This window comes from Somniosus microcephalus, chromosome 27 (assembly GCF_052327205.1).
Source record: "Somniosus microcephalus isolate GS21.2 chromosome 27, FLI_Smic_1.0, whole genome shotgun sequence".
Lineage (NCBI taxonomy): Eukaryota > Metazoa > Chordata > Chondrichthyes > Squaliformes > Somniosidae > Somniosus > Somniosus microcephalus.
Window position 1 is genome coordinate 43101072 of NC_141013.1, and position 24251 is coordinate 43125322.

At 46.6% G+C, this 24251-nt stretch overlaps 1 protein-coding gene across 2 annotated transcripts in view; it reads left to right on the top strand.

Moving 5' to 3' along the window:
• Positions 1 to 2690: 2690 nt before the first annotated feature.
• ctxnd1 (cortexin domain containing 1) overlaps positions 2691 to 24251 on the top strand; it is a 128055-nt gene continuing 106494 nt past the window's right edge. The window contains exon 1 of one of the 2 annotated variants that reach the window (XM_085968898.1): positions 2691 to 2779. The gene's annotated coding sequence lies outside the window, so the exon portion shown is untranslated. Of the gene's footprint in view, positions 2780 to 12158; positions 12225 to 24251 lie in introns of those variants that run through there. The other variant, XM_085968902.1, reaches the window with a different exon arrangement.

Below are 24251 nucleotides of genomic sequence, written 5' to 3' on the forward strand. Positions count from 1 at the left end.
GAAGTGATTGTGGATCGCTGTCTTTGCTTGGTGCCGGCTGGAGATGGCAGATAGGGCTGCCACCTTTTGAAGTGTTCCTGATTCCCGCTCAGAGTGTAAGTCAGGTGTTTCCTCTCTTTTGGTGTGCCACCTAATTGCAACTCAATAAAACGTCAAACAAGACCTATCGACCTAAATCAAAATCACATCAGCTGGGGAGATGATGCACTCCAGTCCCCGCGGCGCCCACCTGTCTCGGAAGACCTCGAGCGTGCTGGCAGACACCGCGTGCTCCATCTCCAGGGCCAACTGGGTGTGAACATAGCTGTGAAAGGGAGGCAGGCAATCGGACCGGACAGCCCCCTCAGTCAGGTGTTTCCACTTGCGCTTCAGTGGGGTATTTTCATCGATGGCAGATGCAATGGATCTATCTACATGAATGTGCATTCTCTGTGATCCATTGATTTTAACTGTCTGTGATCAATTTGTTTCCCTTGTAAGTAAAGATAGGAACGTACAAAAATGATGGTCAGGAAAAGATCATCAAGCCTGCCCCACACTCATGATGGCTGGAACATCATGACTAGACACCTCCTACCCCGCAGCCATGTAATCTCCTTGGATAGACAAAACAAAACCCAGAGAAAAGCTCAGAGCCAATAAGAGGAAAAATACTGTGGAAAATTCCTCTCCGACCCTTTCAGGCGACTGAAACCAGTCCAGTCCTATATGGAGTGATCGCTGCCCAGTCGAGCACTGGTCCAGCTCCCTCTTGAAGGCAAACAGAGAGCCAGCACTCAGCGCATCAGCCGGGAATGCAGTCCAGGGGCTCACCCCACTCTCTGGGATAAGAACCACCCAACATCCAGGCTAATCCTACTCTTGCATAGTTTAAGTGCATGTCTCCAGTCCTCCCCAATCTGCCAAACTGAAATACTCCATCAATAGGCACGCTATCCAGCCCTTTCATTATTTTATAGACCTCTATCAGTCTACGTTGCTCTAGAGTAAATAGACCAAACTCTCTTCGCCTATTTGAGCAATTAGGAATCATTCTCGTAGCTCTCCTCTGAACCTTTTCCAAAGCCACTATATCACCCACCATGTGAACGGACCAAAACTGGGCCCAGTACTCCAGGTACGGTGTAACCAGCGACCTGTATAATGGAAATTCTTGTTGTGATCTCTTGTGCAACCAATAGGTCTGTGTGGATCACTGAAGTCAGGAAATCTTATTCTCCCCCTTAGTATCTGTCCATGTTGGAGAACTAGTGAGTGAAAGTATCTCACTACTGTCAGGAGTGGGGGTGGTGAAGGAAAGAAAGTGGGTCAGACTGGTAGCAGCTATGTTTTTTTCTCTTGGCCACCACTTTTGTTGCCCTGCTGGTAATACTGCCCTGCTCATCAAACCGGGCAATTTTACCAGAAGGAGGGGCCATCCCAGCCCAATGGCTCATCCTGTAAATGGACTGTTCATTTAACAGCGAGCAATGCCCTGGCAGTCACTATTTCCACCACATTCCCCTTTGGAATGTTAAATATTTTGGGGATGCAATATACCATCCGGTCGGCCATTTCAAGAACTAGAACACTCTGCAGTATTATCCCATGTTCATGGTTACTGACAACACATATCACTTAAAAATCTTCGACCGTGCCTCAGTTGGTCGCACTCCAGAGACTTGAGCACAAAAATCCAGGCTGACACGCCAGTGCAGCACTGAGGGAGTGCTGCACTGTCTGAGGTGCCAGCTTTCAATGAGACGTTAAAACTGAGGCCCAGTCTGCTCTCTCGGGTGACACTATTTTGAAGAAGAGGAGCGGAGTTATCCCCAGTTTCCTGGCCAATATTTATCCCTCAATCAACATGACTAAAAACAGATGATCTGGTGATTATCACATAGCTGGTTTGTGGGAGCTTGCTGTGCGCAAATTGGCTGCCGCGTTTCCTACATTACAACAGTGACTCCACTTCAAAAGTACTTCATTGGCTGTAAAGCGCTTTGCGACGTCCCGAGGTCATGAAAGGCGCTATAGAAATGCAAGTTCTTTGTTCTTTACTTCTGCGCTGGGCTCTTGTTAGGATAATCTTAGCAACCATCACAACTGAAACCTGCACCCCTTCACATGCAAACAACCCTGTCACTGATAGACTCCACATTATGATGGAAACGCGCCCTCTTGCTCCTCACTGTCTTGTGATGACAGCAAAAAGAATTACTCTTGCAAGAGGAGTATGATTGCGAGCAGTCGGCGGCTGAAGCGCCCATCACTGGATGATTTTTCCCGAGCAATCACAATGACATTAGACACTCGAGGCTCCCATTACAGGAAAAGTCTCGGCTGAAGGCTGGGCCTTGGCCAGCTGCCAATGGCCGTCTAGTTTCTCTCTAAAGATTGACTTTGCTGAAGCTAATTTTATTCATTTAGACATCCAGGAAAATGACACATCACTCAAAGCTTTTCCGACCAACATACTCCTATTTTTTGACTATTTACTTATAGTAAAAAAATATAATTTTAACAATCTGATCTTGGTGCTCTTACATAAATTGCTTTTGTATTTTGTAGATGAGGGCATTCCCTGACCTGAAGGCACTGCCTCCTGATGGTTTCACTGTGGAAACCCCCTCTGACTGCTTACCCAGCAGATACCAAAAAAGCCATGGATAGGTCGACGTGGAGCTGCAGCCGGCACCAGCGAGGCGATGGGAAGTGCTGAATGAAAGCCTTCGGCTGACAGCAGCGATGTGGGGCTGGAAGCGACGGTCACCGCGGAGTGCCGGGAGGAGGCAATGCAGTAAGTGGCAATGGGAATGCTTGAGCCGAGCGAGTGGAGAGCTTTAACCTGCCAGGGAAGGAGTTGCACTCTGTGACCGGGGCAAGCGGGGCTGGGTGCGGGACATTGAGCCGTTCTGCAGGGTGTAACTTGAAGATGACTGAGTTCTCGGGTGAGGTGATCACCAGTCGGCAGCTCCTGATTCTCATGCCTGGGAATAAAGTCCGATGTTTGCAGTCGCATATAAACTTTCCACAGATAGGTTGGCTGGCTTTCTTTCTAATTGGAATTGGGAACAGATTATCTGGAGATGGGATGCAGAATATGTGAATAATTTATATTTAGCTGTGATGTTAGACAGCTGTAAAGTTGTGCAGTAAGTGTGGATGGAGCATTGCATCTGCTCTTCTTTCGTGCAAGTTGTCTATAAGAATTGAAAGCAGCTGTTTCTCTGAAACATCTGTGCTGTTGAGCAGCAGTCTGTTCTCTCCAGTCGCTCAGACTCCAGAAAATGCAACTACTCAATGCGGCGTTTAACAAAAAGAATTAAGCAAAGGTTTCAGGTTAACTTTTGTCCTTCTCGCAATGCTGAAACTCCACAGCGTGTTGGAGGGGTTTCTGTTTCTGGTGTTCTACAGGGCGGGGGGAGAGATCACAATGGGTGGGACCCGAATCTTTACACACGGACCAGTGCATCATCACCCGGCCAACCACGTTTTCATTTAACTTGTTAAGTTTTATTTTAAATTATTTTAGTTACAGTCCATTTGTTTAATCACCCCATCAGAAAGCGTGCACACGGGCCAGTTCGCACAGCAATCTGCTCCCACCCACCGCACAGTCTGCTTATCATCCTCTGAACATTGATTTATTTAGCCGAGGGTTAAAGGGCCACAGAATAATTGGCCTGTGAAGAGGCCATAAGGAGATTTATTAAGCGGCGAATGTAGAATGTTGTTTAATATAACGAACCTCCGGGGGAAACAGACCAGGCAGTAACCAGAGAGTTTAGATTTATTTGTCCATTGATTAAACACCAAAAAACTTTCGGGAAAACCCGTTCTTTAGAAACCCCCTGTTATATAACCTAAAGCACAAAGCAAAGATAAATCAGAATTTGTTTTTTTCTCGTTTATTTTATATTAAATGTATATTCATCTTTTTTTATTGGAAGTTGTAGAGATTGGGAAATAACAACAGAAAATGCTGGAAAAACTCAGCAGGCCAGGCAACATCCGTGGAGAGAAACAGAGCCAACGTTTCAGGTCAAAACCCTTTATGAGTCTTCATAAAGGGTTTTGACCCGAAACATTGACTCTAATTTCTCTCCACGGATGTTGCCTGGCCTGCTGAGTTTTTCCAGCATTTTCTGTTGTTATTTCGGATTTCCAGCATCCGCAGTATTTTGCTATCGTAGTAGAGTTTTGGGAGGCCGGCTCAGGATTATATTTAGCACAAATAAAACAATTGGATGCTTTGGCCAATGATCTCTCCTTCCGAAGTTCTGGGCATATTTCACCGACTGAGATCCCGCAGGAGTCCCAGGCAGTGAGAAGCTCTGCTCCACGGGGACGTCGGCTGGAGAGTGTCACCGGGCTACAGGATTGGGGTTTTGGAATGTCATCACTGAAATGAGAATCGGCAGATGAGATGCCAGCGGAGGAATGATTCCCTCGACCGCTGCAGCTCCTTTCTCGGGTGATTTGTAAAGATGTCAGACGAGTTCATGCTTATTCCTGACATGAAGGTGGGAAGTATTCTCGGCACAGAGGGGCCTGAGGTCTGTCTTCTCCACAATTATTAGCGGGTCTTCAAACCAGAGTTAGAAAGAGAGAGTGTGTGTGTGTGCACCTTTACTGATGTACCATCACTGACCCCCACACACACAGTGAATATAACCTTGTTAGATTTTAGAAGATGTGGACATTTATAATTGAATAAACAGTCTGGTTCTGTGTTTAATTTATGGGGGAATCTTTAGTTATCATAAATTTGTGGTTAAATATTAGCACGGTTGTCAAACCACATTTTTCAAAAAATAACTTCTCCCACTGCCTTATGATCCCCTCTTTCCGTGCACAATTCCCAGGCCTACAGGCTAAGCAAATGTCTTGATCCTCGGCCTCTTTCCTGAGCTGGATACTGAGGTAGGCGAGAGCAGTATCGCCTGGCCCCTCCAGCTTCAATCCTCCTTTGGCCCCCACTGTTGATCAGCCCAGCTGAGATAGGGAACTCAGTAGGTGGAATCCCGAGTGAGAGCCAGCGCTCTTCCATTTTGAAGACTATCAAACTAGTGCACCAACACTGTGCCACCACCAGATCTTTTGTTAAAATGAGTGCTTAGATACTTAACAACTACAGTAGAGCATTTTCTGAAATATGATTGGTTTCTTCCTGTCCTGTTGCAGCACTTTGGTATGTTGTTAAAAGAGCAGAACTTACATGGCAGGCTATACAGAAATAGACGGTCTCATCTGGGTTGTTAACGTGGTATAAATATTGTGGAGTAAAACATCATTCACTTCAGGTACATTTATTGTTATCTGTCCGTGAGTACAACCCTGCACTCCCTGTCACTCACCAACTCAATGCTCCGTTCCACTCTGACATCTTCACCTTTGGCTTCTTGCACTGCTCCAATGAAGCTCATCACAAGCTTGACACCTGAAACTATAACTGGTCTGTGCTCTCTACAAGTTGGGTCTCAGGCCTTACTATTAACTTTTTTAATAATGTCAGACTTTAACTTTAACATGCTTTGATGGGAGATGCTGGGACTGGGTGTATCAGGGGAGGGGGGTATAGAGATGGGTTGGGGCTTGGGTTAGAGAACACAATGCTGGGTTGGGGCTTGGGTTAGAGAACACAATGCTGGGTTGGGGCTTGGGTTAGAGAACACAGTGCTGGGTTGGGGCTTGGGTTAGAGAACACAATGCTGGGTTGGGGCTTGGGTTAGAGAACACAGTGCTGGGTTGGGGCTTGGGTTAGAGAACACAATGCTGGGTTGGGGCTTGGGTTAGAGAACACAATGCTGGGTTGGGGCTTGGGTTAGAGAACACAGTGCTGGGTTGGGGCTTGGGTTAGAGAACACAGTGCTGGGTTGGGGCTTGGGTTAGAGAACACAGTGCTGGGTTGGGGCTTGGGTTAGAGAACACAATGCTGGGTTGAGGCTTGGGTTAGAGAACACAATGCTGGGTTGGGGCTTGGGTTAGAGAACACAGTGCTGGGTTGGGGCTTGGGTTAGAGAACACAATGCTGGGTTGAGGCTTGGGTTAGAGAACACAATGCTGGGTTGGGGCTTGGGTTAGAGAACACAATGCTGGGTTGGGGCTTGGGTTAGAGAACACAATGCTGGGTTGAGGCTTGGGTTAGAGAACACAATGCTGGGTTGGGGCTTGGGTTAGAGAACACAATGCTGGGTTGGGGCTTGGGTTAGAGAACACAGTGCTGGGTTGGGGCTTGGGTTAGAGAACACAGTGCTGGGTTGGGGCTTGGGTTAGAGAACACAGTGCTGGGTTGGGGCTTGGGTTAGAGAACACAATGCTGGGGGGACAATATGAACCCTTGGTGTCAGCCTGCTGTCCTCTCCTGGGCTGTTGGCTCCTGTTACACTTTACCAGTTTTTCCTGTTTCCATTTCAGATCTGTCCAACTATAGAATCACAGAATTTTTTTCTTTATTCGTTTATGGGATGTGGGCATCGCTGGCGAGGCCAGAATTTATTGCCCATCCCTAATTGACCTCGAGAAGGTGGTGGTGAGCCATCTTCTTGAACCGCTGCAGTCCGTGTGGTGAGGGTACTCCCACAGTGCTGTTAGGGAGGGAGTTCCAGGATTTTGACCCAGTGACGATGAAAGAGTGGCGATATACTTCTAAGTCAGGATGGTGTGTGACTTGGTGGGGAACTTGGAGGTGGTGGTGTTCCCATGTACCTGCTGCCCTTGCCCTTCTAGGTGGAAGAGGTCGCTGGTTTGGGGCAAGGTATTGACTTGGATAGAGAACTGGTTGGCAGACAGAAAGCAAAGAGTTGGAATAAACGGCTCTTTTTCTGAGTGGCAGGCAGTGACTAGTGGGGTACCGCAGGGATCGGTCCTTGGACTCCAGCTATTCACAATATATATTAATGATCTAGACAAGGGAACTAGATGTAATATCTCCAAATTTGCAGACGACACAAAGCTGGGTGGGCGTGTGTGCTGTGAGGAGGATGCCGAGAAACTCCAGGATGATTTGGATAGGTTGGGTGATTGGGCAGAAGCATAGCAGATGCAATATAATGTGGATAAATGTGAGGTTATCCACTTTGGTGGCAAAAACAAGAAGGCAGATTATTATCTGAATGGCAATAGATTGGGAGAAGGGGAAGTGCAAAGAGACCTGGGTGTTCTTGTGCACCAGTCGCTGAAGGTAAGCATGCAGGTGCAGCAGGCGGTTAAGAAGGCAAATGGTATGTTGGCCTTCGTAGCGAGAGGGTTTGAGTACAGGAACAAAGATGTCTTGCTGCAGTTGTACAGGGCCTTGGTGAGACCACATCTTGAGTATTGTGTGCAGTTTTGGTCGCCTTATCTGAGGAAGGATGTTCTTGCCATGGAAGGAGTTCAGCGAAGATTCACCAGGCTGATACTTGGGATGGCAGGAATGACGTATGAGGAGAGATTGGGTCGATTGGGCTTGTACTCACTGGAGTTTAGAAGAATGAGAGGGGATCTCATTGAAACTTATAAAATTCTGACAGGACTGGACAGACTAGATGCAGGAAGGATGTTTCCGATGGTCGGGGAGTCCAGAACCAGGGGTCACAGTCTAAGGATAAGGGGTAGGCCATTTAGGACAGAAATGAGGAGGAATTTCTTCACCCAGAGAGTGGTGAACCTGTGGAATTCTCTACCACAGAAGGCAGTGGAGGCCAATTCATTAAATATATTCAAGAAGGAGTTGGATATATTTCTTAAGGCTAAAGGGATCAAGGGGTATGGGGAGAAAGCAGGGACCGGGTACTGAATTTGGATGATCAGCCATGATCGCATTGAATGGCGAAGCAGGCTCGAGGGGCCAAATGGCCTACTCCTGCTCCTATCTTATATGTTTCTATGTTTGGGAGGTGCTGCCAAAGGAGCCTTGGCGAGTTGCTGCAGTGCATCTTGTAGATGGTACACACTACAGCCACGGTACGCCGGTGGTGGAGGGAGTGAATGTTTAAGGTGGTGGATGGGGTGCCAATCAAACTAGCTGCTTTGTCCTGGATGGTGTCGAGCTTCTTGAGTGTTGTTGGAGCTGCACTCATCCAGGCAAGTGGAGAGTATTCCATCACACTCCTGACTTGTGCCTTGTAGATGGTGGAAAGGCTTTGGGGAGTCAGGAGGTGAGACATTTGCCACAGAATACCCAGCCTCTGACCTGCTCTTGTTGCCACAGTATTTATGGGGCTGGTCCAGTTCTTGTCAATGGTGACCCCCAGGATGTTGATGGTGGGGGATTCGGTGATGGTAATGCAATTGAATGTCATGGGGCGGTGTTTAGACTCTCGATTGTTGGAAATAGTCATTGCCTGGCACTTCTGTGGTGCAAATGTTACCTGGCGCTTATCAGCCCAAGCCTGAATGTCATCCAGGTCTTACAGTACAGATGAAGGCCATTCAGCCCATCGTGCCTGAGCCAGCTCTTTGAAAGAGCTCTCCAATTAATCCCACTCCCCAGCTTTTTCCCCCATAGCCTTGCAAATTACTCCTCTTCAAGTACATGTCCAATTGCCTTTTTGAAAGCTCCTATGGTATCTGCTTCCACCACCCTTTCAGGCAGTGTGTTCCAGATCGTAACAACCCTCTGAAATTTTTTTCCTCATTTCCCCTCTCGTTCTTTTAAATCTGTGACCTTTGGTTATCGACCCACTTGCCAGAGGAAACAGTTTCTCCATACTTGCTCTATCAAAACCCCTCATAATTTTGAATGCTTCTATTAAATCTCCTCTTAACCTTCTCTCCTCTAAGGAGAACAATCCCAGCTTCCCCAGTCTCTCCACATAACTGAAGTCCCTCATCCCTGGTATCATCTTGGTAAACTTCCTCTGCACCCTCTCTAAGGCCTTGACAACCTTACTAAAATGAGGTGCCCAGAATTGAACACAATACTCCAGCTGAAGCCTAACAGGTGATTTGTATGCTTTAGCACGACTTCCTTGCTTTTGTCTTCAATGCTGCTATTTACAAAGCCAAGTTTCCCATACGCTTTCTTAACTGCCTGATTAATTTGCCTTGCCACCTTCAAGGATTTGTGAATTTGTGCCCCCAGATCTCTCTGCTCTTGCACCCATCTCAAAATAGTATCATTTAGATTATACTGCCTCTCTATGTTGTTTCTTCCAAAGTGCATCATTCACACTTATCCTCATTAAATTGCATTTGCCATGGATCTGCCCATTTCACCACTCTGTCTATATCCTCCTGAAGTCTGTTACTATGTTGTTCACTTTATTATGCTGCCAAGTTTTGTATCATCTGAAAACTTCAAAACTGTACTCCCTATATCCAAGTCCAGGTCATTTATATATAACAAGAAAAGCAATGGTCCTAAGACCAACCCCAGGGGACCCCACTGTATACTTCCCTCCAATCAGAAAAACATTAATTCACCACTACTCTCTGCCTCCTATCTCTTATCCAATTTTGTACCCAAGTTACCACCAATCCTTTAATAAGTCTGTTATGTGGTACTTTATCAAATGCCTTTTGAAAGTCCATATATACAACATCTACTGCACTACCTTCATCAACCTTCTCACAGAATCACAGAAACCCCACAGTGCAGATAGAGGCCATTTCGGCCCATCGAGCCTGCACCGACACATATCCCACCCGATCCCCGTAACCCCTACACCAACAAATATCCCACCCTATCCCCGTAACCCCACGTATTTAATCCCCCTAACACTAAGGGTCAATTTATCATAGCCAATCAACCTAACCCGCACATCTTTGGACTGTGGGAGGAAACCGGAGCACCCGGAGGAAACCCACGCAAACACGGGGAGAATGTGCAAACTCCACACAGACAGTCACCCGAGGCCGGATTCGAACCCAGGTCTCTGGCGCTGTGAGGCAACAGTGCTAACCACTATGCCACCGTGCTGTTCTCTGTTACTTCATCAAAGTCTAACCACCAGCACAGGTGCTTGCACTTCTCCATGTCTCTTAAATGTCTTTAAATTCTTTCATTATCCTTCTTCCTATTTTCTCTTGTTAATATCACTTCAGCCATTTAACTATCTCATGTTTTCCATTTAAGCTCTTTACAGGTCATTCTACTTCCCGTCACTTTTCCCCTTCCTTCCTGTATATATGCTGTTCCTCTGTAATATCCTCCAGTTCCAATGAAGGATCCATATCTGAAACATCAGCTTGTTTCTTCTCTATCGATGAAGCTGGAGGGTGTTTAGGTATCAGTCACTTACTGACGTGCAGTTGACTGTGAACATGTGTTGACAGATGCAGTTTTGTGACCATTGTTCATAACAAGAGCAAGGCTTTAAGGCCAACATGTAAATTAACAGTGTGGAATTTCCCAGATTAGGAAGGTGCACTAGTTCAATTGGTAGAGATACAATTTGGGAGAAATCAGTTTGATCTGCTGGAATAACCATTCTATTAGAAAGAACTTGCATTTATACAGTGCCTTTCATTGTCTCCAGATGTCCCAAAGTGCTCCACAGTTGTACTGTGTAGTGACTGTTGTAATGTAGGTAATGCAGCAGGTAACTGCACACAGCAAGATCCCACAAACAGCAGGTGAAATAAATGACTAGTTAATCTGTTTGTTGGTTGAGGGATAAATACTGGCCAGGACACAGGGAGAACTCTCCTGCTCTTCTTCGAAATAGTGCCATGGGAACTTTAACACCCACCTGAACAGGCAGAGGGACCTCAGTTTAATGTTTCATTATAAAGACGGCGCCTCTGAAAATGCAGCACTCCCTCAGTACTACACTGGAGTGTCAACCTGGGTTATGTGCTCAAGACTCTGGAGTGGGGCTTGAACCTTCTGACTCGGAGGTGAGAGTGCTTCTACTGAGCCACGGCCAACCCTTCATTTGAGCTTTGCGGAATGTTTTTCTTAAATTTACTCCCAACCCAATGAAATGACTTAAAATTTTAACACTTATGAAGAGGGGTTTGAGAAATCGGGGCTTTTTTTTTATTGGACATGAGAAGATTAAGAGGTCTTCAGGGTTATGAAAGGGTTAACATGTTGAACTCTGCACAAACTGTTTTTGAGGCAGAGTCCATTACAATTTCTTTTATAAGGGAATTAGTTTTATTTAAGAAAAGAGTGATATTGAAGGTGATTGGGAGCGAGCTGGAGAATGCAATTACATTATGTGGTAAACAGGCTTGATGGACCATATAGTCTGTTTTTATGCTGTAGTGTTCTATGATTCGATTCTCACTCATTCTTCTGAAAGGCTAAGGTGGCAAATCTTTAGGGAGTTTCAATGTTCACTAATGGGCAGTCGGCTGTTGATAAATGTAGGTTCATGACCAGGGAGTGAAATTAATATTTATGGAACTGGTTCATGTCTAAGAACATTCCTAAGAACACTCAGGCTGGAATTTTCCAGGGGGTTAGCGGGCAGAATTGGTGGCAGGCCGGGTGGGAAAGTGGGGTTTTTTCACAGAGGATCGGGAACACGCTGTCAACCCACCATCACGCGCCTTTCCCAATGTTGGGTCTGTCAACGCTGAGCAGACCCGACCGGCAGCAGTGGGGGACCTAATTAAAATGATTAGCATCTAGTTGCCAGATGCTTAACAGGCTTTTTTCACTCACCTTTTGTCTTTACCGTGATGACCATGGGATCCCTGCTGTGCGCAGTCCATGGCTGTCAAGCTGAGGTGTGAGTTCAGTGGCCATTGCTCCAGCTGATTACTTGACAGCTTCAAATGTACAAAAGCTCCCACCTGACTGATAGTCACTTTCCTCAGGCAGAAGCTGTTTCTCGCTCCATTTCCAGCACACATTCTGCAGACTTTTCACTTTCCACTCTCCAACCACTCTCACCTCATTGGAAGAACTCTCTCACCATTGATAGATCGCTTCTGTCATCTCGACTTCACCTGCCATCTAATCCATCAACATGGGTGCCCTTTATACTCTCTCACCTTGGTTCTCACAATCCCACCACAATCAGCCCCAACACCAGCAGCACCAGGCACACCAGCAGCGCCAACAACAACACCAACCTTCTCCACAATCAACTGAGGCTGCACAGGACAGAGGGCATCAGCACCCGACCACATTGCTGCCTGGGAGGCCAGGGATGGCCTCACCGTGACCCGCTTCCTCTAATTGGCCGGGAAACACGCTGGGTGGGCTTAACCAGTCCTATTAACGTAAATTCATTTCACAGAGCAGAATGGAGCCAGCAGTGGGGTCGAGACCCGCCACTGATGTCGCCCGCCATGGACCTGCTGAGGTAAGTAAAATCGTGGCCTCAGTGTTGCCCGGATGGCTGTCACTAATGTTTGGGTCTGTGTGCTACTGACCGAGATGAACCCAGAGAGTTAGCAGATTAATCCCTACCTCGTGCACAGTTAGTTTCTTGTGCTGGCTCCATCTCTGCCTCTAGTCAAAAGGTTCAGGCCCCACTCCAGTCCTTGAGAAAAAAGAAAGACTTACATTTATATAGTGCCTTTCATGACCTCCGGACATCCCAAAGCACCTTACAGCCAATGAAGTACAGTCACTGTTGGAATGTAGGAAACGCGACAGCCTATTTTGCACACAGCAAGCTCCCACAAACAGCAATGGGGTAATGACCAGATAATCTGTTTTAGTGATGTTGATTGAGGGTAAATATTGTCCAGGACACTGGGGATAACTCCCCTGCTGTTCTTCGAAATAGTGCCATGGGATCTTTTACGTCCACCGGAGAGAGCAGACAGAGCCTCGGCTTAACATCTCATCCGAAAGACGGCACCTCTGACAGTGCAGCATTCCCTCAGCACTGCACTGGAGTGTCAGCCTAGATTTATGTGCTCAAGTGTCTGGAGTGAGACTTGAACCCACAACCTTCTGACTCAGAGGCGAAGGTGCTACCCACTGAGCCATGGCTGATTCCATTCCATGAACATGTCAGGCAGTGAGGGAGGCCTGTATTGCCAGAGGTAGCATTAAACCGTAGCCTCGCTGCCTGTTCAGGAGAACATCCAAGCTGTACTGGTAAGACATGAGGTTTGGTAGCCTGAAAAGTTGAGATGAAATCAACGAATGGGCCTTCCTCATCTGAACCTAGCTGGAGATATTGTGGGGAGAAAAAAAGCAGCAAAATGTCCAACCAACGCCCTCCCCCTCGCCATGCCCGGACACTGCAGTCCGTTTGATTTAGCACTGTGTGTTAGAGGGGAGGGTCTCAAAGCCCAACCTGAGGCTACGAACCAATTAGGAACCTGAAAATAAGCTAAATGCAGTCTCAACATCCGAGATAAGCAGCTGTTATTAACACACTGAAGTGAATCTGTGAACAGACAAACGGCCACAATTTCAATTAATGCTCAGACAGACTGAGGGCAGAGCTGGTGTAACATTTCAGGAGGTACTGCTACTGTTCATAAAGCTCCAACTCAGCACCTCGTTCTATGTCCTGTAAAGGTCATTGCGTTTTTATTAAGGAAATATCACAACCTTCAAAACTAATCTAACCTCAGTGGCTGAGCACCGCTCCATCAGAAACCTTTACCATCCGGGAATGTCTTGTTACTTTTGATAAAGTAAATAAGGAGAGACGGTTTTCACTGGCAGGAGGGTTGGTAACCAGGGGACACAGATTTAAAATAATTGGCAAAAAAGCCAGGAGAGATAAGAATTTTTTTTACGCAGCATGTTGTTATGATCTAAATCCCTCAATCCCTCAACCAAGATCACTAAAACAGATTATCCGGTCATTGTTACATTGCTGTTTGTGGGAGCTTGCTGTCCACAAATTGGCTGCCACGTTTCCTACATTACAACAGTGACTACACTACAAAAAGTACTTCATTGGCTGTAAAACGCTTTGGGACGTCTGGTGCTCGTGAAAGGCGCTATAGAAATGCAAGTCGTTCTTTCTTTCTTTTAATATTGCAGAAAGCCTGGAGGAGTATACAAAGTATAGGGGTGAAATTAAAAAGGAAATTAGGAAAGCAAAGAGAGGGCATGAAAATATATTGGCAAGTAAAATCAAGGAAAACAAAAAGATGTTTTATAAATAAAGAACAAGAGGATAAATAAGGAAAGAGTAGGGCCTATTAGAGACCAAAAAGGTAACCTGTGTGTGGAGGCGGAAGATGTGGGCATGGTTCTTGTCTTGTTTTGCACACTTGGTACAAAAATAATAAATTGCAGGACAACGGAGTATTACAGTTTAAACTCTTAATGAAGCATCAGGTCTGTGATCTCAATCATATAGCACCGTGTGGACAAGATGGAGTTAGGACCCCCTGGGTCTTCCAAACAATAGCAGTCCTTACAGATGCCTGCAGGCCAATGACAACTCAGCATGTGATCACATGTGACTATAATAGGTATTCCTTACAGATGCCTGCGGGCCAATGATAAATCAATATGCAAATGTTACATCCCCTTTCTTTTAAAAGAAAAATGTTAGGCATTACTTTTGAACCTTTCTTCTACATAATGTTCTCAGTAGCATCAACATATAAGTAAACTCAACATTTAACTAGCACTGAAAACATCTCAACGTTTCAATAACGATGTACAGTTTTTTTTTAGGGCAGCGATCCGCCTACACCCTTTGGCAGTTCACAAGTCAAGGATAACGCTAGGCTTGACCTCTCATTGGAATGACGGTGTTGTTCCTTGGTGTTCAGGAGGTGCCTGCGATTGCGGCGGTACACCTGTCCTTCTGGGGTGCGGATGTGATACGATCGCTCAGTGTCAGCTGGCTGGATGACCACTGCTGGCTTCCAGTAGTCATGCTCCTGGATTCTGACGGATTCTCCATTGTGCAGTGGCGGCAGTAGTCTAGCTGACCTATCATAGTATCTCTTTTGGTGTTGCTGTCTCTGTACACGTTTTGCATGCACTTGCTTGCAGCTGACGACCTGCCAGGGCCTGTCTGGGATACGGTGAGGTATCATGGGCTCTTTGACATTTGATGGGTGGCGTTCTACACAAATGGAACATTTTCCGACAATGTCCTCAATGTGTTTGCACATTCCGGGCCAAAACATAATGTCACGTGCTCTTTGTTTTCATTTTTCCATGCCCATATGTCCAGCATGAATTTTTGTCAACATCTCTTCTCTGAGACTGGTAGGAATGATGATTTTCTCCCCTTTGAAGATGATTCCGTTGATTTGTGACAGTTCGTCTCTGTGGTTCCAGAATTCAGATATGCTCTGAGGGCATTTCCTCCTTTCCTCAGGCCATCCTTCATGTATGACTTTGCTCAGCAGTGTGAGTTGTGCATCTTTCTCTGTTCCTGCTCGGATCTCCTTCAGTTTTGAGTCACTCACAGGTAAGCTGTTGTACACCATATGCACCTGCACATCCATGCCTTCACTGAGGCTGCTGTCCTGGTAGCTAAGAGACTTTCTGGAGAGTGTGTCTGTGACAGGAATGTCTTTGCCTGGATGGTGAATGATTGTGAAGTCATACTTCTGTAGCTGAAGGATCATTCTCTGTAGCCTTGGTGGGGCTGCGGCTAGTGGTTTCCTCATAATTGACTCGAGGGGCTTGTGGTCGGATTCCACAATGACTTGTCGGCCATAGAAGTACTGGTGGAAACGCTTACATCCAAACAGAATTGCATACAGCTCTTTCTCGATTTGAGCATAGTTGATTTCACTGTGAGAGATCTGGAAGCGTAGCCAATGGGCTTTCCTTCTTGCAGTAATACTGCGCCTAGTCCGTACTTTGACGCGTCCACTTGTAGTCTGAGCTCTTTGTTGGGGTTGAAGTAGGCAAGAACTGGTCCTGGTTCTCTGGTGATTAGGTCTTTCATTTTCTGAAATGCTGTGTCATGTTGTTTGTCCCACAGGAGCTCATTGGATTGTTTAAGCAACTGATGCATGGGTGCGTTGATTTCGGAGAGGCTCGGGGCAAACTTGGCTAAGTAGTTAACCATGCCTAGTACTGTCTCTAACTCTGCGCGGTTCTTCGGTGGCTCCATCTTCTTGATGGCGGAGATTTTCTCTGGATCCGGCTTAATGCCATCAGTTGAGAGGCGATGCCCGAAATAACTGATCTCGGTGGATCCGATTATGCTTTTCTCGGGGTTGAGCCGGATACCTTTCTCCCGTGATCTTTATAGCATCGCACGGAGGTTCCTGTCATGTTCCTCTCTATTCCTGCCATAGATGAGGATGTCGTCTACGATTGCGACTACTCCGTCGAGGCCTTCATAGGTTTCGTCGATCTTCCACTGGAATTCATCCTGAGCTGAGATAAGACCAAATGGTAAACGCAGAAATCGGTAGCGTCCAAATGGTGTGTTGAACGTTGTTAGCTTAGATGATTCTTCCGTGAGCTTGATAGTCCAGTATCCTGATCGTGCGTCCATTACACTGAAGTAACGTGCTCCCACTAGCTTGGGTGTGATGTCATCTAGCATTGGTAGAGGGTAGTGAGGGTGTTTGATAGCCTTGTTCAAATCTCTGGGGTCGAGACAGACTCTGAGCTTGCCTGTACGTGGTTTCTCAACCACTACTAACGCGTTGACCCACTCTGTTGGTTCTGTTTCCCGGATGATTATTTCTGTATTCTCCATGCTCTGTAGCTCCTCCTTCAGGCGACTACGTAGAGCAAGGGGTATCCTTCTCAGTGGGCAAACCACAGGGGTTGCTGCTGGGTCAAGGTGAATAGTGCATTCACCTGGGAATAGTCCGATTCCTTTGAAAACGTCAGCAAACTCCTCCATGACTGTCTGCTTCTCAACTGGTGCTGTCAATGATAGCACTAGCTTGACGAGGTCCATGTCTAAACATGCCTTTAGACCTAGCACTGGAGGTGCTTGAGTGTCAACAATGTAAAAGTCCAACATCATGTCGCTTTCTTTGTACTTGCATTTCATCACGCATGTGCCTTTTACAATGCGCTGCTCACCCCCATAGCCGATCAGTCTGCGTGAGGTGGGCTGTAGCTCACACTCATCCTTCAAGCTGTGATACTCAGAGGAATTACATTAACCTGAGATCCAGTGTCTAGTTTAAACTTAAGCTCTTTGCCCTGTTTTCCTATCTCAATATCGGCAAAAGCTTGCTCAGTCTTTGAAATCTGTTTTTTCTGTGACACAGAATCAATAAACAGTTCCTCTGCATTTGGCTCTCTATCTGGCATTTGGCTGTCATGCACTGTGTGTACTGCTTTTCCAAAAAAGGTCTTGCAAACTTTAGCAAAGTGGTTCCGTTTACCACATTTAGTACATTGCCTTCCTTTGGCAGGGCAGTACTCCTTTTCTCCATGCCAGTTGTTTCCACAATATCCACAGTTTTTGAAGCATTTTATGTCTGTGTCGCCCATTTTTAGAACTCTCGCTGTTCTTTCTGTTCTGAAACACGCTCTCTGAGCGGTGTTCTTTGGTGTGTATATATTAACTGCGTGCACTGTCTGTTCACTCGAGCTGCTCGTGGCGCCGGTTATGGTTTTCAACTGTGCTTGGGCTATCTCGTGCGATCTAGCTATGTCTATAGCTTTGTCCAGCATTAGCCTGGACCCAACATTCAAAAGTTTCTCTCTCATTTTAGCTGAATGTATTCCAAACACGATGCGGTCTCTGACCATCTCATCTTTATCTGCATATTCACAGTCTTTTACCAGCAGTTTTAACTCAGTCACAAACTGTTCAAACGACTCACTAGCTCCTTGTACTTTCTCCTGAAACTTGTACCTAGCGAATATTGTATTTGTCTTGGGCATCACATATGCTTCAAAATGGTCAAAATAACTTTTCAGTACCTTTGCTTCATCTGCGGTGAGAGACCATGTGTTAAAAATGTCTCCCTTTTTCTTCGATCCACAGGAGTAGGTAGCTGCATCTTCCTCCCCTTTGCTTTTCAGTGGACCCGAAAACATCAACTCCACTTGAACTTGCTCCATTCTCTAGGTAAGTTCAAAGATTCCCAATTCATTCGAGATAAGGGAGCTCCAACGATGTCCATTTCAAATCCCTGTTCTGACACCATGTCTTGTTTTGCACACTTGGTACAAAAATAATAAATTGCAGGACAACGGAGTATTACAGTTTAAACTCTTTTAATGAAGCATCAGGTCTGTGAACTCAATCATACAGCACAGTGGGGACAAGATGGTGTTAGGACCCCCTGGGTCTTCCAAACAATAGCAGTCCTTACAGATGCCTGCAGGCCAATGACAACTCAGCATGTGATCACATGTGAATATAGGTATTCCTTACAGATGCCTGCGGGCCAATGATAAATCAATATGCAAATGTTACATCCCCTTTCTTTTAAAAGAAAAATGTTAGGCATTACTTTTGAACCTTTCTTAGTGAGGGGAAATATTAAGGGGTTTAGCATCTTTGAAAGTAGATAAATTGCCAGGCGCGGATGAAATGTATCCCAGGCTGTTAAGAGAGGCAAGGGAGGAAATAGCGGAGGCACTGACCCTCATTTTCCAATCCTCTCTGGCGACAGGTGTGGTGCTGGAGGACTGCTAACATTGTATCATTGTCTAAAAAAGGGAGAAAGGGATAGACCGAGTAATTACAGTCGAAGATCTCCTTAACCGTGACTCTGTCTTCGACCCGAGTGTCCTCAATTCCATCCCGCAGCATGCTACCCGCCACCATCTCAGCACAACCCCAGCCCGGCATGAGGTTGAAAAGGCCATCCGACTACTGAAGTACAACAAGGCCTCAGGAGCAGATGGAATCCCCGCCGAGGCACTAAAGCATGGTGGAGAAGCACTACTGGGGCGAATTCATGAACTCATTTCTCTTATCTGGAAGGAGGAGAGCATGCCAGGGGATCTCAGAGACGCTGTAATTGGGACCATCTTCAAGAAAGGTGACAAGTCCGATTGCGGTAATTACAGAGGAGTTTCCTTGCTGTCTGCCACAGGGAAAGTCATCGCAAGAATCCTCCTCAATCGCCTTCTCCCAGTGGCCGAAGAGCTCCTCCCAGAGTCACAATGCGGATTCTGCCCACTAAGGGGTACAATGGACATGATCTTCACCGCACGTCAATTACAAGAGAAATGCAGGGAACAGCACCAACCGCTGTACATGGCCGTCTTTGATCTCACAAAGGCCTTCGACACAGTTAACCGTGAGGGATTATGGAGTGTCCGTCCTCAAATTCGGCTGCCCTCAAAAGTTTGTCCCCATCCTCCGCCTGCTTCATGATGACATGCAAGCTGTAATCCTGACCAATGGTTCCACCATAGACCCAATTCACGTATGACCCGGGGTCAAGCAAGACTGTGTCATCGCACCAACGCGCTTCTCGATCTTCCTTGCTGCAATGCTCCATCTCACCCTCAGTAAGCTCCCTGCTGGAGTGGAGCTAATTTACAGAACAAACGGGAAACTGTTCAACCTCCGTCACCTCCAGTCCAGATCCAAGGTCGTCCCATCCTCTGTCGTCGAATTGCAGTATGCAGACGACGCTTGCGTCTGCGCTCACTCGGAGGTCGAACTCCAAACCATCGTCAACACCTTCACCGAAGCATACAAGAGCATGGGCCTTACACTAAACATCCGTAAGACAAAGGCCCTCTACCAACCTGCCCCGCCACACAGTACTGCCCCCCCGATTATCAAAATCCACGACAAGGCCTTGGACAATGTAGACCACTTTCCATACCTTGGGAGCCTACTGACAGCAAGGGCAGATGTCGATGACAAAGTCCAACACCGCCTTCAGTGTGCCAGTGCAGCCTTCGGTCGCCTGAGGAAGACAGTGTTTGAAGACCAGGACCTCAAACCCGGCACTAAGCTCATGGTCTACAGAGCAGCAGTGATACCCACCCTGCTGTATGCCTCAGAGACATGGACCATGTACAGCAGGCACCTCAAAGCACTGGAGAGGTACCACCAACGCTGCCTCCGCAAGATCCTGCAAATCCATTGGCAGGATAGGCGCACCAATGTTGGTGTTCTTGCTCAGGCCAACATCCTCAGCATCGAAGCTTTGACCACGCTCAATCAGCTCCGATGGGTGGCTCACATTGTCCGCATGCCCGATACGAGACTCCCAAAACAAGCGCTCTACTCGGAGCTCTGGCACGGCAAGAGAGCCCCAGGTGGGCAGAGGAAACACTTCAAGGACACCCTCAAAGCCTCCTTGAAAAAGTGTAACATCCCCACCGACACCTGGGAATCCCTGGCCCAAGACCGCACAAAGTGGAGGAGAAGCATCCGGGAAGGCGCCGAACACCTCAAGTCTCTTCACCGGGAGCAAGCGGAAGCCAAGCGCAGACAGCGCAAGGAGCGCACGGCAACCCAAGCACCCCACCCACCCGTCCCTTCAACCATCGTCTGCCCCACCTGTGACAGAGACTGTAGGTCCCGCATTGGACTCATCAGTCACCTGAGAACACATTTTTAATCTGGAAGCAAGTCATCCTCGATTCCGAGGGATTGCCTAAGAAGAAGAGGACAGGCCAGCCAGCCTAACCTCGGTGGTGGGTGTGGTGTATGTGCCTTTAAGAGCCCCAGGTGTGAGTAATGCCGGTAATTGCCACTTGGGCTATATAAGCCTGTGTATTGTGTATATCCTTTAGAACCCCCCCCCAGACTTGCCTAGTAAATACCTATGAACCAACTCCTGTCTTCAGTGTCTTTATCTACACACGGATACTACAGTGGCGACGAAGTGGAAACGGACTGACCTGCAATTCGGCAGCACCTCAAGGACATCGATTCCTCCAGCGTCCAGAAGACTCAAGGAAGTAATAGAAACTGTGGTTTCACCAGCTGGCCAAGCTGGTGGCAGGTACTGCGCTAATCCTTCCTGGGCGTCAGGCTGGGGCTCCAGCGGCGAGCTCTGCAGCTGAGACAGGCAGCGAAATCGGAGGCAAGCAATAACGGACTGGGAGGGTGCACTCGGGAGACGGCCGGCGCGGCAAGCAGGTCAGCGTTTAGACCTCCGTCGGGAACGAGTCTCCAACAGTGAATAAACGGAAACCACAGTAAAACAGCGTTGTTATCGGTAGCAGCGGTGGGAAAGCGCGGGAAGCGCCATATCGTTGCTACAGAGAGAAAAAAAAAAGCGCGGGAAGCGCCATATCTTTTTTTTTTAAATGCCTAAGTCTGGCAATATTGATGCTTTTGATAACGAAACAGAGCCTAACTTTGGCAATATTGATGTTTTTGATAACAACATAGAGGATTGGACCACATATGTAGAAAGAGTGGAGGTGTTTTGCACCGCAAATGGAATAGAAGATGAAAAAAAAGCTTCAGTGCTTCTGGATCTAATGGGCGCAGAAACATACAAGCTGTTACGCAACTTAATCACTCCAGCCGAACCGATGGACAAGAATTTTGAAGAGATTGTTGATACCCTACACTGCCAATTCGAGGCAGGACTGGCAGATTCTCTGCAAGACAAATTCATCTGCAATCCCCTAAGTGTAGAAACACAAAAAAAGGTATCTTCTGGAAAAGATTTAACACTGGACAAGGCTTTCAGTGCAATAGGAGCGGCAAAGATACAGCAAAGGTCACAGGACTTCGGCACCCATGAAATGACACGGGGTTTCGAGAGATGTTATCGCTGCGGCAGATCCAACCATGACCAGAGGGATTGCTGGTTCAAAGAAAAAGCATGCAGGCGATGCGGAAAGATGGGACACATTCCACGTGGATGCCGATCTGAAAATAAAAAATCCACTAACTGGAAAAGAATCAATAAGGAAAAGCACAGAAAGGTACAAATGATGACGGACAGTAGCTCCAAAGACCAGAAGAGCGATAGCGACTCCGGGAACAAGAGACTAAGCTCTCTCAAATTACATAATGTAATTGCCAATGAAGATTACCAGACCATTTGGGTTACCCCCATAATAGCAGGGTCCCCAGTTAAAATGGAGCTAGATACAGGATCAGCTCTAACCGTAATAAATCGACAAGATTACGAGAGGCTATTTTCGCATATACCTCTAAAAGACACATCCATTATCTTAAAAACATATACGGGGCAGAAAGTATACCCCAAAGGAAAAATAAAGGTGCCTGTGGTATACAACGGCAAAGAAATACAAAAGTTGTATTTATACATTCTACAAGATGGTGGTCCACCGTTGTTGGGACGTGAATGGATAAGGAAGATACGTTTAGACTGGCACTCCATTCAGGCACTGACGGTGACCAAGAAGGAAAAAAACAATGATGACATCATACCTGAACGATTAAAAGACATCTTGGCCAACGCCAAAGAAGTGTTTCAAGAGAAACTAGGAACCTTGAAAGGCATCACCGCCTCAATAAAAGTGGACGATACAGCAATTCCAAAAATTTTTAAGGCAAGACCGGTGCCATACGCAATACATCCGGCAGTCGAGGCAGAGCTGGAGAATTTGGAAAAGTCAGGCGTATTATCCAAAATAGATTGGAGCGAATGGGCAACACCCATCGTTCCAGTCATGAAAAAAGCATTGAAAAATAACTCTGAGGAACAGAGAAAAATTCGCATCTGTGGGGACTTTAAGGTGACTGTAAACCCGGTCCTTCACATGGTACAGTATCCTCTTCCGAGGATAGAAGATATTTTCGCCTCACTACGGAGGGAAACGTTTCACAAAAATTGACTTGGCACAGGCATATCTACAGATGGAGGTTGAGGAGACCTCTAAAAAGTATCTCACAATAAACACACACAAAGGCCTGTACCAGTACAATCGACTGGTTTTTGGAGTAGCATCAGCTCCAGCTATCTGGCAAAGAGCTATGGAGCAAGTCCTGCAAGGGATTCCGAGGACTCAATGCTACCTAGACGACATCCTTATAACAGGAGAAAACGACAACGAGCACCTTGCCAATTTGGAGCAGGTGCTCACTAGGCTGAAAGAACGGGGCCTACGAGCAAATCGCCCCAAGTGCGAATTTTTCCAAAATCAGATATCATATTGTGGCCACATAATTAATAAGGAAGGGTTGCATAAGTCACCTGAAAAAATTGAAGCAGTTATAAAAGCCCCAGCACCTGAAAATGTTTCACAATTAAGGTCATTCCTGGGATTAATAAATTACTATCATAAATTTTTACCGAACTTATCAACTATTCTACACCCTCTTAATGATCTTCTACAGACAGGAGTGATTTGGAAATGGAACGAAGACTGTAAACGTGCCTTCCATAAATGTAAAGACTTAATCACATCCGAGAAAGTTTTGGCTCATTACAACCCATCACTACCAATCAGACTGGCGTGCGATGCATCCCCTTACGGCATAGGAGCAGTATTATCCCATAAATTCCCTGATGGCTCAGAACGGCCGATAGCTTTTGCGTCACGCTCATTAAACTCAGCTGAGCGTAACTATGCCCAAATAGACAGAGAAGCACTCAGCCTGGTATGGGGAGTGAAGAAATTCAACCATTACCTACACGGACAAAAATTTACCTTGCTGACTGACCATCAACCCCTCATCTCCATATTCAACCCTAAAAAAGGTGTTCCCGTTATGACAGCACAAAGATTACAGAGGTGGTCCCTTTTTCTAGGGGCACACCAATACAACATTGAATACAAAGGGTCAAAACAGCATGGGAATGCTGACGGTTTATTGCGCCTACCGTTGCCAACGATAGAAGAGGCACCTACAGTAGACCCAGTGGAGATATTCCACTCTACCATAGTGGAATGTCTACCGGTGACAAATTCTGCCATTGAAAGGGAGACAAGAAATGACCCTACTCTCTCGCGGGTCTACGATTTAACAGTGAAGGGATGGCCAGCACATGGCGAGCCACTATTGCCAGCATTCTCGCAAAGAAGAGAACAACTGTCAGTGTGCCGAGGAACCTTGATGTGTGGATCCAGAGTGGTGATTCCACCCAAACTCCAGGATAAAGTACTAAAGGAGCTTCACGAGGGGCATCTGGGTGGAGTGAAAATGAAGAACCTAGCTAGAGCGTTTGTATGGTGGCCAGGTATTGATGGAGACATCGAAGAAATGACCAAGAGCTGCCTAGGATGCCAGAAGGTCCAAAATGCTCCGCCACAGGCCCCTCTACATCCATGGGAGTGGCCCTCATCTCCCTGGCAAAGGGTGCACATCGACTTTGCTGGTCCATTTATGGACTCAATGTTCTTAATCGCGGTTGATGCACACTCCAAGTGGCCGGAGGTAATAAAGATGTCCTCCATCACCACGGAAAAAACCATCACAGTATTAAGGACCATATTTGCCAGGAATGGGCTGCCGGAACAGATATGTTCTGATAATGGACCGCAATTTGTGTCCGAAGAATTCAGAAAGTTCTTAAAGAACAATGGGGTAAAGCACTACACGTCCGCCCCATACCATCCCGCCACC